Raw genomic sequence first — 18,353 nt, forward strand, 5'->3', positions numbered from 1 at the left:
ATATATATATATATATATATATATATATATATATATATATATATATATATATATATATTATATATATATATATATATATATATATATATATATTAAAACAAAGTCTGATATTACTTTAACTATAATTATAAATATTTATGCTTCCTAAAATATTTTTTTAGTAAAAATGAGAGCATTATTATTATAGCATTGAAAGAAGTATAATTTGTCTTGGAAATTAAATTTGAGTTATATCTATTAAAAATAGAATTACAGATTATTTGAAATTTGGCTACAAATACATGCCATATTCCTCTCCATTCATGCACCCTTTCTTTTCTCTCAGTATTTTATCTTAATCAATCATGGGGTGGTTGCTTCTGTTTTTACATGTTATTCTCTTGCATTTTCCATCATTCTCTTCTTTGAATATTTTATGTCATCATGATGAAAACTCTGCTTTGCTTCATTTGAAATCCTCATTTCCTATGGGTGGTTACTTTGGTGATGATTCTATGAAAACAAAAACATGGAAAAATGGGAGCGATTGTTGTTCATGGCATGGGGTTACTTGCGACACTGTCTCTGGTCATGTGATTGGCCTCAACCTTGGTGGTGAAAGTCTTAATGGTATATTACAACCCAACAGTACCCTTTTCCATCTTTCTCATCTCCAAGCACTCGATCTCTCTTACAATGAGATATTTGGCTCCCATTTTCCTTCTAAGTTTGGGAGCTTTACGAGTCTTACACATCTTGACTTGTCTTCTTGTTCCATTCAAGCTCAAGTTCCTCCTCAAATCTCACACCTTTCTAAATTAAAATCACTTCATCTCTCTAAAAATAATTTGTTAGTTTGGAAAGCGAGCACCTTAAAAGGCTTGTGAAAAATGCAACAAATTTAAGGGAGATGTTTTTAGATGACACAGATATGTCTTCAATAAAATTAAACTCCTTTGATTTGCTCTTCAATCATTCTTCCTCTTTAGTTACTCTAAATCTAGGTTTAGAGTAACTACTACAAGGTGAACTATCTATCTCAATTTGCAATTTGAGCTCACTAGAATTTCTCAATCTTGCAAACAATCAATTGACAGGTACCATTCCACAATGTCTTGTTAATTTATCGTCTCTTCAAGTTTTGGATCTACAAATGAACAAATTTTATGGCACTTTGGCAAATAAATTTTCAAAGGACAGTGAACTTGTTAATTTGAATCTCTATGGCAACCATTTAGAAGGCTGTTTGCCTGAAACTTTGTCCCATTGCAAAAATCTTCAAGTTTTAAATCTTGGCAGCAATAGAGTAGAAGACAAATTTCCTGACTGGCTTCAGACTCTGGAATATTTAGAAGTGTTGGTTTTGCGAGACAATAAGTTGCATGGTCTTATTTCTAATCTAAGAATCAACGTTTCATTTCCCAGTTTGATTATTTTTGATATCTCAGGCAATAACTTTAGTGGCCCACTTCCAAAAACATATTTTAAAAAGTTTGAAGCCATGAAAGTTGAGGATTCAAGGCTTTTATATATGATACAATCATTTGGTTTTGATACTCAGATTGATGAAATGCTGTACTACGATTCTGTGACCGTGAGGATAAAGGGGATCAATTCCACACTGGTGAAAATTTCAACAAACTTTGCAATCATTGATATGTCAAGAAACAAATTTGAAGGAGACATTTCAAATGTTATTGGTGAGCTTCATGCACTTATAGGACTTAACCTTTCTCATAACAAACTCATTGGTCATATTCCCCAGTCCATGGGAAATTTGACAAACTTGGAATGGTTGGATCTCTCCTCAAATATGCTCACCGGTGTTATTCCTGTAGAATTATCCAATTTGAATTTTCTTGAAGTTTTGAATCTTTCCAATAACCATCTTGTGGGAGAAATACCTCAAGGAAAACAATTCAATACATTTTCAAATGATTCATATGGAGGAAACTTGGGGTTATGCGGATTTCCGTTGTCAAAGAAATGTGGACCCGAACAACATTCTCCACCTTCACCCAACATTTCTTGGAGTGAAGAGAAATTTGGATTTGGATGGAAACCAGTGGCAATTGGATATGGATGTGGATTTATGATTGGAATAGGCCTTGGATATTGCATGTTTTTAATTGGAAAGCCTAGATGGCTTGTGATGATATTTGGTGGGAAGCCTAAGAGAAGAGTGAAAAGAAGAACAAGAATGAGGAGAACTAATGGTTCAACCATGAATCAGATGATACAAATGTCATAGTTTTATTGTTGTTGTTAGTTTTTAGTTCTGTTTAAAATAAGCTTGATCATTCTTGTTTGATCAGCTAGTTTAATTTTGTGTTGTAAACTTTGCATTGTTGTTGTTGCTGATGTGTTCTTGTTAATGTTGTCAGTTGTGTGTTGTGTTTATTTTTATACTACATCAAACTGTCAGAACTCTAAAGAAATTGATAAGAACTCACTCTCATACTATTCTGTTTCTCTCTAAAACTAAGGAATGTGATAATGATAACATAACATATTTAAAGTTGATTGCTTAAACAACATTCATAGTGTTAGTTATAATTGAAATGGGAAAGGGAAGGCCGAGCTATATTCAATCATAACATAGTTGGGAGTACAGTCCCAAGCAGGATACAATCAGCGGAAGATGGAGAAAATCCAAGATCAAATAAACATGATCCTTAATCTGGAGGATATTTGGTGGGTGCAGGGGGCTAAAGTCCACCGACTTCGAGAGGGGACATAAATACCAAGGTCTTCCATCAAAAGGCTAATCAAAAGAATATTAGGAACATAATCAAGCCTCTCCTTAAAATTTAATGGGGACACTGTTCGTCGGTGTTTTTCACAAATATTCATGAGTTTAAAAGTCTTTGAAATTAATTTGGATATAGATCAACAAGTATATCATTAGCTCTCTGAGGTGAAAAAGAATTTTTATCAATACTATGGGGATAAGAGAATTATATTTCAACTATGAAAATGACTTATATCTAAACTTTGAGAAAAAAATTTAAAAGAAAAAAAATGCACAAAGGGCACTAAATAGTTTGAATGAGTTAGGTATATTTTTTAAATCTTTTGAAATTGGTTTCAATATGTTTAAGATATATTAGCATTTATTAAGAAAAGATTTTGAAAACCACATTTTATTAAGTGGTTCAAGTTTGAAAACATGAAAGTTTTTGAAATAGAGGAGAATATATATATATATATTTCCAGTACCGTACGTGTAAATCAATCAATCAATATATATATATATATATATATATATATATATATATATATATATATATATATATATATATATAATACTAGTAAATTATGATGATACATGAGACTTAAAGTTCAAAACAGTAACAATCGGAATGGATTAACCAATTAATAGCAGTAATAACAATATTAAGACTTAAAGTAAATAAGTGTAGAAAAATTAAAGGAGAAAATGCTTATGGAAAATAAACGCAATGCGGAAATTGAAAATCGGAAAACTTGAAAGAAAACTTTTGGAATTAAAATGACAGCAAGCTTAAACAGCGAATGATCTAAGTACAAGCAGATAACTTTAGAATACTTGGAGCAATCATCTATTTATTGCCCGATGTGAACAATTAAGTACTTTTTACACAGTGAAATTTCTACTTACTTAATACTAGAAAACTTGGATGGTAAATACATAAAAACTAAGCATATATATAATGTTTCAACTCTGAATGGGCTGCCGAATTCGTGTATAAGTCAGTTGAGAAAATTGTGTAGAAGTGAGAGAAGACCAAGTCAGTCAGTTGCTAAAATCATGGGCTCGAAGGTCGTGGAGAGCACCACAGCTTCATGGCGAACGCCATGAGTTCAATATGATGAACATGGCTGGCAAGGGGGTCATGGCGAACACCATACACCTGTGGTGAACGCCACAAGTTAAAAACGTCCATTTCGAATTGTTTCATGCTAATGTGTCCTTTTTTCTCCACTTTTGGCCAATTTTGGTTCATTTTCTCTTATGCCAACTCCTACTTGGAGAATGTCTGCAACACAAAAAAATACCAACATAACACTACATACAAACACAAAATGGATATAAAAGGGATAAAAATGCATGTGTATCGAGTCAAAAAATGCTATAAGTTTCATGGTAATCAACTAGCTATTTGTTAATGCTAGGTGGTGCATCAGTTGCTTAGAGTTCAAGAAAGGAACCAATAGTAAATGTACTAAAATGGAAGAGGATGAAAATGATCACATTGTTTATGATTTTGAGATTGATAAATGTGTACAGAAAATCGATCTGAGTAATCAGACCTTCTAAGTCGAGCAACGTGAAGCAATATATGATTGCATACCAACTCAAAAGTTAAAGAATTCATACTATACTCATTAGTTACTATCATGTATATATACAACCTAAGTAAACATAAGTAAACATAAATGGGGTGAGTCAGACTAACAACTTTCCTACAAATTCTCCACTAATTAGGTGAGTGAATAACATGTCAATATCAAAATTATAATAATTGAAAAAAAAAATTCTAATTATTATTATTATTATTGATAATACATTATTTTGGTGTAGTCTTTTATTTTTTTTCCAAAAATATCCTTATTTTCTTTTTTTAATAAATAATAACAAAATTCAATCCCTAAAATTGATGGTTATGGTAAATAACTTTCATGGATTTTGACTAGAAAGAAAATTTAACTTGCGTCCTTCAAAATAACCGCTTCATTAAAAAATAAAATCTACATACTCCATCAAACATGTGACTCCATGTAAGAGAAGTAGATCAAAATGAATACAAAGAACACATGTTATCAGGAACTTCCATTAGAAAATCGCATGGGGCAAAAACCATATTCTATTTCTTCTCTTTTTCCATCTCTTTTTGATTTATTTTAATTTCTACTTTTTAATTGATATATTTTTATTCTATACTCTTTTGCATTCAATTTAATTTTGATTCTGATTAATTATATTTTTATGTATAATTTTTTATTCCTAATTTTTATTCTTGATGCTTAATTATAAGTGAATTGCTTAATTATAAGCTATTTTGTGCAGGTTATGGTTAAAGGCTCACAAGGTCATGCCGGAACTGTTCCAATCACCATACGCCAGGATCCTATGGTGGCCGCTGCTGAACAAATTGAATGCAAGTGAAAATAGTAACCACCATGTGTTCGTCTTATTGGTTAGCTTCTTAATATATCTTTTGTATTTTTTTATGTTTGATTTTTATGGGATATTTCGAACTTTAAGGTAGGAAAATGGAGGGATTGTAAAAGAGGATATAGTAGAAAGAATAAAATATAACAAGATTTGATCTATTTTTTTTAATACGGTATCAAGAGCACTGAGTTAGGGGTTCGGTAAAGTCATTTTCTTGTGGTGAAGGCATGTCGGTTAAGGCAAAATTCACAAAGATAAAAGCTATTTGAATTTGATTATGATAAAAGATAAGTTTGACGGCCACACCCAAAGGTGTTTAAACACAAAAAAGAAACCCTAATGCTAAAAATATTTAAAAGTAGAAATAAAACAAAAATTGCTAAAATTATGGAAAAAACATAAATTACTAAAATTGTGAAAAATAATAAAATCTTGTTTTCAATCCTGAAATGAACTCGGATTTCTTGAAAAGCCCTCAGGTAATGGTAGGTATAATAAGAGTTATTGTAACATCGGAAGCCAAATTTGTGTAAATCCTATCGAACTGTTCTGATGTGCGCCTTCTTCTTCGATACGTGGAGCCAACCTTCCTACATCTGTAACACCTTAAACCTCGACTCTTAATGTAAAATAGAAAATTCACAACTTCGGATGTTACTCAAAAGCACAGCATGCTACTTCATGAATATCTTTCAAAATCTCGCAGCGGAACTCAAAATGTCTCAAAACATCAAATAATTAATTAATGAAAAATACTCCAAGAAAATAAACTCCAAACATCAACTCAAACAAAATAATATGCCTCGTCTTCGATGTTCCGGATCAGAGCATATAAACCAACTAAATAGCAATAAATATTAAAATAAACGAAGAAAGCTCCAAGGTCATCTTCCAACTCACAAGCTACTACTTTTGTCGAGTACCTGATTGTCTATACTCCAGGGGAGCACACATGCTACAACAATAAAAAGGGGGTGAGAATACACCTTACAAATGGTAAACAACAACAATCACAAGTATATCATTCACACGAGACACAATTACAACTCAAATAGTAATGCAAATGTTAATGCCACCAAATCATTCATCAATATGCATGTGGTATCTGGTTTTTAGGGTCAGAGGTATGTTACTGATTTCCCATATCTCCAATTCCTCTTAAACTGTGTCTCTCTCTGGACGTTAGACCTCCATGGTTCATCTTTGAACCTGGCTATCATTGGACCGAAGTCCTACCTAACTCCAAAATGTATGCATGCATGATCATGTATAAAATCAAGCATGCAACTCAACAATGATAACAAATCGTCATCAAAACATCATCATCAAAATATGATTCCACTTTTGAATCAAAATATTATCAATCACAAGCCATCAGTGTAATTCCACCGGATAGAATTTCTTAAGGTTCTTCCTCTTTCTCTCTTTTTCACTTTCACGTATCAGCCTCATTCCCAAAATCCTCATTTTTCTATTTAAATAACCTAAAAGGTTTTCTGTTAATTCACAACTCTCTCAACTCTTGATCTTATACTCCTTACGACTCAAATATCACTAAAATTATAATTTCACCCCAAAACTCACAATTCTCATATATTTTATTATCTTAATTAAATAAAAATATCAAGTAAAATAAATATTTGATACACATCCTCAAAAAGGGAATTATTCTAACAATTCTATTTTCTCCAATTATTAATAAATAATTAAAATTATCTAATTATCTGTAATAATTCAAATAATCATATTTTATTTCTCCGTTCTCAATTTTATTCAAATAATTATCTGTAAACATTAACTTTCATGCATTTATCACACATAAGAGGCAAATCGTTTGGTAGCTCATTTGTGTTCATTTCCATGAACTCCTCTACGATCCGTAACACTTCTTTTGGAATTGTTGTTTCCTCCTTTACAACACTCATCACCCCTTTAATAGTACTGGACAAAAAAAATCAATTTCTATAATAACCTCATCAAACTCCTTTTCACTCTGCGTCATCACAAGACACTAGACTTTTTCCTCCTGGATTCTTATCAAAGTGCAAAGTAAGAGCGTAGCAATTTTATGTGTCATATATAAACATCATCACATTATCGTATCCTCGAAAAGTGATATCATTATCAAATTGCAAAGGCATACCAATTAAAATATGATAAAAATTCATGTCAAGAACATCATAAAGTTCCTCTTCTCTATAATGCTTTCCGATGGAGATAGGAACTCTACAGACTTGTGTTACCCGAACTTGTTAGTCCTTGCTTACCAAACTGAGGGTGTATAGCTTCTCATGGGATTCTGTGGACAACTTCAAATAATCAATTTCTGTGACACCAGATTCTCTATGCTACCACTATCCATGATCAGATTGCATACCTCATTGATGCAAAAAGAATAATATAATTTTAAAATTTACAAATATTATACTAAAAATGGGTGTAAATAAGAAACGCATTGACAATTTTGTAAATAAAGTATCATTTTAAGTATTAACACATGATAATAGACTCCCTATTTTTTTAAAATGAGTGTAAATTCAAATATTATTATAACTAAATATCTATTATTCCCGTTAAATTGAAAAAGAATATAAATTCAGATGAACCGTACAAAATTGTTTAATTTTGTAATCAAAAATATTAATCCTAATAATCAATTAAGTGAATAACAAGTATAAATCAATTAGAATATTCAAAGCCAATTATTTTTCTTTCTAATTTTTTGGCTTAATATCCTATTTGGTCTCGTATGTTAACCTTGGATTTCCTTTTGATCCCTTAACTTGAAAAAGGTCTATATTGATCCCTTAACTCTTTAAAATATACTATTTTATTCCTTTTTATTTAATTAGCGACGAAAAAACTCAAAAATCTATTCGGTATAAGACATAATGAATTCAATAACTAAATGATTTATTGTTTCTGAACTAGAATTCTACAATATAGCCACATTAAGAAACCAAGAAAATGTGAATAGAATAACATTATGAGGAGAGACTAGAGTATAACAGAATAACAGCTTACCAATTGCAGATGAATGTACTAGCTTACTTGAAGAATATTTATTTTATTTTGTCATTGAAACGTTGGTTGATGTGTAGCTTACATTATATGTTTCACTTTTATGAGATTATGATTACTGATCAACTCCCAGCAACAAAGAGACATTAGATACATAATAAAACCTCCACTTTAGGACATCTCATGTTATTTTATAGACAAATGTTATTAGTTTTTGAGGATCAAAACCCTAGAACTCTTTCAACGTCCCTTGTCTCATGTTGGTTTGTATATCTAGGAGGAAGTTTTGGAGCTGCAGGATCCTGATATTGCTTCTATAATTACAATTGAGCAACAATGAGTTTTAGAAATTACGAGTCATTGGTGAAACTGGTAGGTTATTAGTTGATTCGAATGACTTGACCATTACTTTTTTTACATTGCTCTTGCTATCTATTCAACAAAGTTCTATCTGTGTGTGTTCTATTCAATTCTTCTGCGTATAATGTTTTGTAATGTTTTGTTTTTGTTGTCTTATTGTAACAAAAAATTTATATGTAAGTGCATCAACAAGATAATGGATTGGCATGTGGGGACTATGTCATGACAAATATGTTTGACATTGATGCTGATATTCTTGAAAGATTATGTGAGGTCGTACAATTTAAAATGTTTTTCTATGGTATATATTTATTAAAAAATATGTAAATTATTATTTTAATTTGTAGTCGTTTAAATTATTACATGTTGAATTTGTAGATTTTCACATGCACCTCATCATATAAAGGAGTCAATTGACCACTTCTGACAACTTTGGGCTCATTATTTTTTGCAAATGATTGAAGAGTAAAATCTATAAGAACGCCAGAAAAAAAACTTACATAGAAATAATGAATTTGTTTATTTTCAATGAATGATTTGTTGGTACAAATTACATGAAGAAACTGATTGAATTTTTTTACATATCAATACAATTTTTGTTTGATCTGTTAGATGTATGATTTTTATTATTAGCCTTCTTTTGCTTATGAGTGTCTAGAAATATCTAAAAATATTTGATTTAATGAAATTCAAAAAAAAATTGAGATCTTTTACACCCATAATATCTAAAATAGGGTGTAAATTTATTGAAATTCAATGTAATTATCAAATATTTTCCACCGATTATATCTAAAATAGGGTATAAATGCTTTGAAATTAAATGTAATCATCAAAAAATTTACCTACGATTTATTTAAAATAGGGTGTAAATTCGTTGACATTCAGTGTAAATATCATATTTTACAACCGATTTAACTAAAATAGGGTGTAAATATCTAATATTCTAAACCCATTATATCTAAAATAGGACATCAATTTTTTTAAATTCAGCGTGTGATAGAATACACTCGTTTTATCTAAAATAGGATGTAATATATCCTCATTTTACATCCATTTTAAAATAGGTGTAAATCCAGCAGACACTTCTCACCCTTTGAATTTACACATGTTCATAACGGGTGTAAAATGTATAAAAAAATAGATCTAAAATCCTCCTTCTGCACCAGTGCCTTGTTTTTTTTATAGTAAATGTGTTTTAAACAAATTCTTGCGATTTCCTTCATATTTGGATGCTAGTAAAATCCTACATAACAAAAAATTTACCCTCTCACCAAATTCTTCCTCTGCAAACTCAATCCCTGCATATTCATCGTTCTCAACTGCATGTTCTTCTCTTTCCTCTTCCTCTTCCTCTTCCCCTTCTTCCGGAACAACATTGACTCTCCTCGTTGGACAAACATTTGATTTGTGATCTCTCTCATTACAACGATAACAAATTTCTCCAAGGGGTTTAGCATATGGATAATTCAGCCTCTAGACTAGTGTTTGATGTAACGCCTCAAACTTCTTTCAGGATTATCGATTGATCCTACAAATTAACATGAGTCTTTTTAGCATGCTTTGTCCTCACTTACACCCTTTCCATGAAACTTACCAGAAGGTAACCCATCCAAATACTACTCCAAGTCAAGCACGTTTAACTATGGAGTTCTTATTTGCTAGGATACCAAAAAGAAGATGCATCTTATTGGTATAGGTAGTACAAATGAATCCTTATAAATCTTTCTTCAACCATGCAGTGTCATACCTGCATAGCCTCAGGATCCTTTAATTCCTATATGAATTCGGGAGACCGCTTTCTGCCCTCGTCGGCCTTAGGTGTTACAACCATTCCTCGACATCTTCGATCTTAGGTGTTACATGCCCATCAGTTTCTGCTTGGTTCATTGTCGAACCACATCGTACTGGAAGAGGTGTGTTTTAACACCATTTGTAATGATCGAGACTGCTTTCAGGATTATCGACCGACCTCATAAAACAGCACAAGTCTTTTATGTATGTTATGTCCTCACTTACACGCTTTCCGTGAAATTTCCTAGAAGGTTGTCCATCCAAATACTACTCCAAGTTAAGCACGCTTAACTATGGAGTTCTTATTTGTTAGGATACCGAAAAGAAGATGCAACTTGTTGATATAAATAGTACCAATAAATCCTTATCAGTCTTCCTTCAACCATGAAGTGACATACATGCATAACCTCAAGATCCTCTCATTCTGATGTGAATTCGGGAGACCATTCTCTTCCCTCTTCAGCCTTGGTGTTATAACCATTCCTCGCCATCTTCAGCCTAGGGTGTTACACTTTACCCTGATACACATCGTTAGGGTTGTTAGTCCCCTTATTCCTAGGGTCAAAATCCATGGTTGCTACATTTTTTTCATTTTCGTTTGGTGATTCAAAGTTATTATGGGGTAAAAACCTAAAACATGAGAAATTTTGAGGGGTTTCTCCATCAATTCTGCCTTCAAAGCTAGACTGGATGTCTCATCCACGGTCCATACATTTTGTAAACCCATCTTCTCCTACAGAGATCCCTTTGAGCCATTTATCTATCGAGCTACCTTCTAGCTCTCTGATTCTCCGAGTTCATTATACTCAGAGAAATGCAGGAACTCAACTGTGTATTCTTTTATAGTTTTATTTCCTTCAACACACTCAATATACATCTTATAAAGAATCTGCTCATAATCCTCCAATAAAAACCGCTCCAACATCAATTGTTTCATTCTTCACCAAGATTTGATCGACCATTTTCTTTGTCTTTGCCTCTTAATAACAAGCTTATTACTCCAGACAACAGTAGTACTCTTCAGCATGATTGCCACCATCTTAACTTGCTTGTTCTCAGAGACGTCCACTACATCGAGGAATTTGTCAACGTCAATCTGCCAATCCATAAACTCCCTCACTCCAACTATTTCATAGAATAATGGAAGATTAGTCTTCACTTGATAATCATGGTTATGTCAATTCACATGATTAACTATCTCTTCCTTGTCGGAGTCTTCTTCTTCAGAACTCAAATTTTCAACAATAATAGACAGAGTGTTTCCACCCCGCGGAACCCTAATTGATTTTTGTAACACCCTAATCCTCGACTCGACATTTAATAAAATAATTCGAATAAAATTACACAATTAGAGTGTCACGCATGCTTCACCATAGCATAAAAATATCAACCACAAGATAGTCATATGAAAATAAGCAGCGGGAATCAACAAGTTTGATATAAAAGTATCAACAACAACAAAAACTCCAACGTAAATAAATCATAACGCAAATAATGAATGACATCCCATCCCCATTGCTACATATCAGGGTGGCTCCTCTAAGAATCAATGATAAAAGTTAAAGAGACATCAATGTCATCCTCTAACTCAAGCGGCTACTCATGTACCTGATTGTATGTACTCCAGAAGAGTACAGACGCCACAACAACAAATAGGGGTTGAGAAATACATCAAACAAATGTTAACGGTGAAATACAGCAAGACAGGAGAGTAATAACGTGTTATAAATTATAACAATCACACTCAAATAGATAATGATGCGGATGTAAATGCTAATGCCTGTAACACCCTAATTTTGACCCTAAGATCCCTCATGGCATCATATCATTTGCTCAATCCATTGCCTCAAGGATCATAGCATGGGTGGCTCCTTAACCCTAGGGTGGGACTTGTGTGAGTGGTTTGAGACCACCAAGCATGCTTGAATTATATATTATTTCTTATCTTATTTTGTTTACTAACCAAAAGCACAAAAATATGTCACTAACTCCTTTTGTTTTGAAGCTCAAGTGATCATGTGTTCCCATGCTCCTAAGAGGCTCCTAAGCTCAAGGAAGTGGCTAGATGAAGATGAGAACAAGCATGACAATGGTCCACAAAGTTCCTAATAATCATATATGTCTCCCAAGTATCTCAATTTTCCAAATTGATCAAGATAACCCAAAGGGCTTGAGGATTGTTTCCCAAGGAAACCCTAATTCAACTGTGCCTTGCTCATGAAGCAACCTCAACCTATGATCAAATTTAATCAAGGGAAGTTCTTTCATTCATTATTTTATGCATATATGAGCCTATCTGAGTATCCTAAATCATTCATTCATCAAGATTTGAAGTTTGGCCTTGAGAAGTTGACCAGTCAAGTTATCTGACTAAACTGAGGGTCACTGAGATACAACTTGTGATGTGTTTGTCAAATGAAGATGACCCCAAGAGAAAAACTGTTCTTAAGAACCATATGAACAACTTTAATGTTCATAAAAAATCCATTTGAAACTTTTAAGGTCACCATTCATTTCAAAACATTATAGGTCATTTTGACTGAAACCCTAATTTTGGGTCAACTTCCCAAGGACCTAACTTCCTTAATTTTTATGACTTTGAGGTGAGACCAAATGCATTGGAAATCTTAAGATGTCTAATTAAAATTTTATGTTGGGCAAAATTTCATAATCCTAAAAGAAACACATGTGATAATACAAAACATTATAGGTCACTTTGGACCTAAGTCATTGAATTTGAAAAATGCCCAACTTCAAGTGCCCATAACTTTCTCATAAAAAATCCAAATGATGCAACACTTAAGTCTAAATTTATCACCTTGAAAGTATATACAACTTTGATGTTGGAGGTTTTTCTATTTGAGGTTTGCATCATTGAAACAGAAAGGCTTGAAGTTGCTTGCTTTTGGTAAAAAAATTCAAAGGGAACCTAGACATGTTTTGTACCCAAAACTTCACAGCCAGTTTTCATAAATTTCCAAACTCCAAATGAATTTTTTCCCAACATGACTTTTGTTCCTTATTCCAAGGGCTTTCCAACCATTACTCACATTAATTTTTTGAACTTTCCATGAGTGAGTTTCGAAGAGCTTAATGTTTATGTCCATTTTTGCATTTCACATTATAACTTCATGTGCAAGCTTATGCAGCCCCTTGTGCACTTCCAATTCAATTACATATGAGTTCAGCATGGATTTCCATTCATTTTTGGGCCTCACATGCGCCTGTACAGGCCCATGCATGGAGGATCCAAATTTCATGCACACGAGCCAAGCATTGCATTGCATCCATTCCAGCTATAAATAGAAGTGCAATCTCATTCAAATGGTAACCACAAAGAGATCTGAAACGCTGCTTAATTGAAAACCAAACCCTCACTAAAGGAATTTTCAGTTTTCTATTTCAATTTCAAGCTTGAATTTCAACATCATTAGTTGATCTTCACAACATAATTCCTTGATCTTGCATCATCATCACACTTTCAGAGCAAGATTGGATCAAAAGCTTGGAGAATTCGTGTTGTTTGAAGCTGCATTTCAGAGGTAGAACCTCAATTTTTCTTGATCTAGATCTTGCAATATGATGTGAATTCCTTTGGTTTTTGTTGTTTTCTGGAGTCCTCAAGCATGAGGCAGGCTAGTGGTGGTCTCAATTTTGCAAATCGTGCCATTTCAGATCAAGCACCATGATCTTCAAGCTCATGTTTCTCTCTAAATAGAAACTATGAGGATGATCCATGGTTACAGGGGTGATGTACATCACCTCAGCTTCATTTTGATACCTTCATTTTTCATTTTCATTAAAGTTTAATTCCCTACGCGTGGTGGCCGGATCTGGTTAGATCGTCGGAGAAGATGGTGGTTTCCACCACCATCCCCACGTGGAAGCCTTGGAACCATCAGATCATGCTGAAACGTTATAATCATGGCCCTTGCTTGTTTTGACTTATTTTAAATCAAGATGTAGCGCGCTTGACTTAGGTCTTTCGTGTGACCGTGCCTCTGAGCCCTCAGATCATTGTCACGTCAATTAATGAAGTGATCCAATGGCAACGCATTTTTGCTATTTTTCTTATTTTCTGTTAATTCCATTTAATTCATTTTATTTTCAAAAATTCATAAATATTTTATTTGAAGTCACAAAAATATGAGACCAATGCCAAATATTTTCTTGAAAAATCTAGTTTCATATTTTGATTTTTAATTATTATTGTGACTTCGTTTAATATTTTTTGTGAATTATTTGGTTTTTAATAGTTTTAATTCATTTTAAAAATACTTTTTGATATTTGAAAATTCCAAAAATATTTTCCTAACACATATGGATCATGATAAGTCAATGAAAAATAGTCTCATCAATTTCTTAATTGATTTGAGATTTATTTGAGATTTTAATTCATATTGTGTTATTTTTATTGTTTTTAATTGTTTTTAAATAGTTTCTGATTTCAAAAAATTTTAAAAAATTTGTCAAAGCTTGTTTGACCATGTTAGACCTATGAGAATTTAATCGAACTTGTTGAAGTTGATTTGAATTGAATTTGAGGTTTGACCATATTTTGTCCATTTTATTTTGCATTTATTTTTAATTCAAAAAATACAAAAAAAATATGTTTGACTTGTTGACTTGTAATCTTCATTTCTCTTCTGTTTAGCATTGGTTGATGATGATTTGGTTCACTTTTGACCAATTATGTTTGACACTTTATTTCTCTTTCCATTCATTTCATCTTCATCCCATTTCTTTTTATTTTTTTGGGTCAATGAGTTAATGTCTTATGGTTAGTCTTGACAAATGAGAGGTTTAACCTTCTTTAATCCAAATCAAACTCAACTTGATCCAAGATCAAGTGAGTTACTTTGTGTCCAAGATAGGTTGCTTCTTGGTCAAGCAGAAAACCTAAAGTCCATACAAGGCCTTTCTCTTTTCTTTTGGCATGGCAAGTTGTAGGAGCTTGGCTTACTAGTCATGATCTCTAACTTGTGTTTATTTGCCTATAGTTTTATTGACCGGCCTCAGATAGGCGTGACTACTACATTAGTCCACTTACGATTGCTTAACATAGCGCTAAATTGTCTTATGACAAACTAACATAACCATACTAATTACTAACTTTAATTTGAGCATTTAATTTCTTGCAATTTACTTTAATGCAATTTACTTCTTTCTCATTTATTCATATTGCTTTTCCCTTTGCTCACTTGAGCACATATTTTATGTTTATGTCATTTTCCTTTTGCTCATTTGAGCTCCTTATTGTATATAAATATATTGTTGTCTTGTGTTGGTTTTGCTTTTGTTTTGTGTGAACCTAATGCAAAAAAGGAGAAAGGACTTAGAATTAGGACATGCCCATGCTTAAAGGAGTTCAAGAGCAGCTAGGCCTCATGCCTTTAGAATGCTAAATTGGTTGAAGAGCAAATAGGCCTCATGCCTTTAGAATGCTAAATGTCAAAGTTGACTTCAAAGGACTTCCTTTCCAAAACTTATTCTTTGTCCATTCCTCTTATTATGTTGTGAACTTTTTGATGTTTGCTCTGGTGTGATAGGGATTCCATCTTGAGATAGTAAGGAGGACCATTGTCATGAGTAGCCAAGTTAAGAGAGACAAGCCAAATGGAGATCCTAGGAGCTTGAATCTAAATTGTGTGATTGCTTGTTGTTTGCTAATGTCCAAAGGAAAGGAGCATCTTGAATCATCTCTATGATCTCAAGAAAAGGAACTCCAAGGGTTTTATCTCTTCTCTTATCTTTGTATGCTTTAGGACTAGCCCTTCTCTTCTTCTTCCCACTCTAACCCAAGCCAAACTCTTTTTGTGCAAACTTGGACTTTGTTTCAAATTAGAAACCTAGGCCTTATGCCTTTGACTTTTCAAAAATCTTTTCATCAATACTCATTTGTGAATAAATATTAATTCAATTTTGACTTCATTTTGTAATTAATCTAACTTGTATATACAACTCACTTCAAGTTGTTTTTGTGGTTTCAATGACCACCTTTGTTAAAACCTTTTCATAAACATTAGCCATAGGTTTGAGTTATCATAGTGGTTGATGTAAACCTCACCTCATCCTTAGTGATTGGACTATAAGTCTTCCATACTTATTATAGGGTTAACCACTCACTAGTATGTTGAAGCTCTCCTCACATGGTGGATTATTGGTTTAGGTTGAGTTCTCTCCCTTTGATAACAAAAGACCTTAAGGCTTTTGATCAAGTCAATTCACCAATCTTTGAGATTTTTACCCTGAACTACGAGGTTTTGATCCTACCTTTGTGATGGTACGTAGGCAATGGGTTCATCCATTCAAACAACAAAATTGTAAATATAATCTATTCTCTTCTCATCCCCCCAATCTTTTGCACATATTTTCACAAATACCAACCTACCACACACATTTTCAAAAAGAGGTTCCCTTAGAGTACTAAGGATGTTTTGGGTGCGTAAAACCTTCCCATTTCATAACCAACCCCCTTACCCAGATCTCTGACATTTTTATTAGTTTTTGATTTGATAAAACTTCTTACTTGGCTTTTGTTCGCTTTTTAGCCTTTCAATTTGGACAAATAAAAGTGCGGTGGCGACTCGAATTGTATGTTTACTTTTGGTTTAGTCAATAAACCTAAAGGTAACGAATACCCCGCTACAAAAAAGTGGCGACTCTGCTGAGGAAGTCACTTCCTAGTGGGTTTAGCCTACTTTTTTCTTGTGTGTTGTATGTTTATATTTATTTGTGACATATTTTTGTGCAAATTTGGGATGACTGTATTGTTTGTAATGTATGAATTGCTTGATATATTAATTGCTTGTATGCTTGGTGGTTTCTTGTGAGATGAGTTCTATACCCGAATTCGAGTGCACTTATGATAGGAGAATGGCATGGTCTTGTTGACTTGTGTGGAGTTATTCCTTAGCAAGTTGACTTGCAAGCCCACTCACTTGGTGGAGGTCTTGTTGGGATCAATAATGTCACACGAGTAGTCGTGGTTAGGCATTACTCTTTCCAATATAAACCTTAGAAGCCAAGGACCTTAGATACCTAGCCCATCTTGGTCTATTTTAGGATGTAGTGCGAAGGTCGTTCAAGTGTAAGATTTGATACGATTGTTACGCGATACTACACTCATAAGAGTCTCTCTTGAGAATATTTTAGGAATACGAGTAGTCGTTTTATCCGATAATATCCGAAAGATGGGATGATGAATATAGGGACCTTTTTAGAACATGATTGTCAGGTTTAACCATAGTACACTCCCATTGGGTGGTTCTTAACCGAGACTCCATGCTCGTGACTTACAACAAACCCGTGATTCGCGGTTGATCCATTCTCGTATATCCTCAATATCAATGGAACTTGGGTGTTGATAAGGTGTAAACCATAATCCACCAAAATGGATGATTGATATTGAGGATGACGTGAGTCATCCCGTGACCTTTGTATGGTGTGAGTTGCTTGATCCTTGAGTGTGATTGTTGCATCCATGCATTCATTTGCATTCATATCATCAACAATAAAAAGTTTTCAAGGAACTTAAGAGGTTTATTTGCAAATTTTTAGACATGGATAAGCAAAGAAGGAATACAAAGAAGTACAGTTTCAGAAAACCCGACTTGAAAGAGTTAAGGAATTTGACATCATATGTATTAGAGCCTTTGGAGTTCAAAGCGCGCCATGGGAAGCTTCTATTTATTATTTCTACCAAGGTGGATGAAGGTCTGATGAGTGTGTTGGTGCAGTTCTACGATCCTCTGTATCGGTGCTTCACTTTTTCGTATTTCTAGCTTTTGCCTACACTTAGGAGTATGCATATCATGTGGGTATACCTATCTTGGATCAGTTGTCGTTCAGTGGTTTGGAGAGGGTTCCTTCTTCCCAAGAGATTGCTGACATGCTTCATATAGATGTATCTGACATTGTTGCTCATATGACCACCAAAGGTGGAATTCAAGGTCTCCCATCTGATTTTCTCAGTGCCCAAGCTACTTTGTTTGGGAAGGCCATGAGTGAGGACGCTTTTGAATCCATATTCGTACTACTCATC

At 33.3% G+C, this 18,353-nt stretch overlaps 1 pseudogene; it reads left to right on the forward strand.

The window, feature by feature from the left end:
* Positions 1–292: 292 nt before the first annotated feature.
* LOC127117561 (receptor-like protein 9DC3) lies at positions 293–2,379 on the forward strand (annotated as a pseudogene).
* Positions 2,380–18,353: the final 15,974 nt, after the last annotated feature.

The sequence above is a fragment of the Lathyrus oleraceus genome, chromosome 2, assembly GCF_024323335.1.
Source record: "Lathyrus oleraceus cultivar Zhongwan6 chromosome 2, CAAS_Psat_ZW6_1.0, whole genome shotgun sequence".
NCBI lineage: Eukaryota > Viridiplantae > Streptophyta > Magnoliopsida > Fabales > Fabaceae > Lathyrus > Lathyrus oleraceus.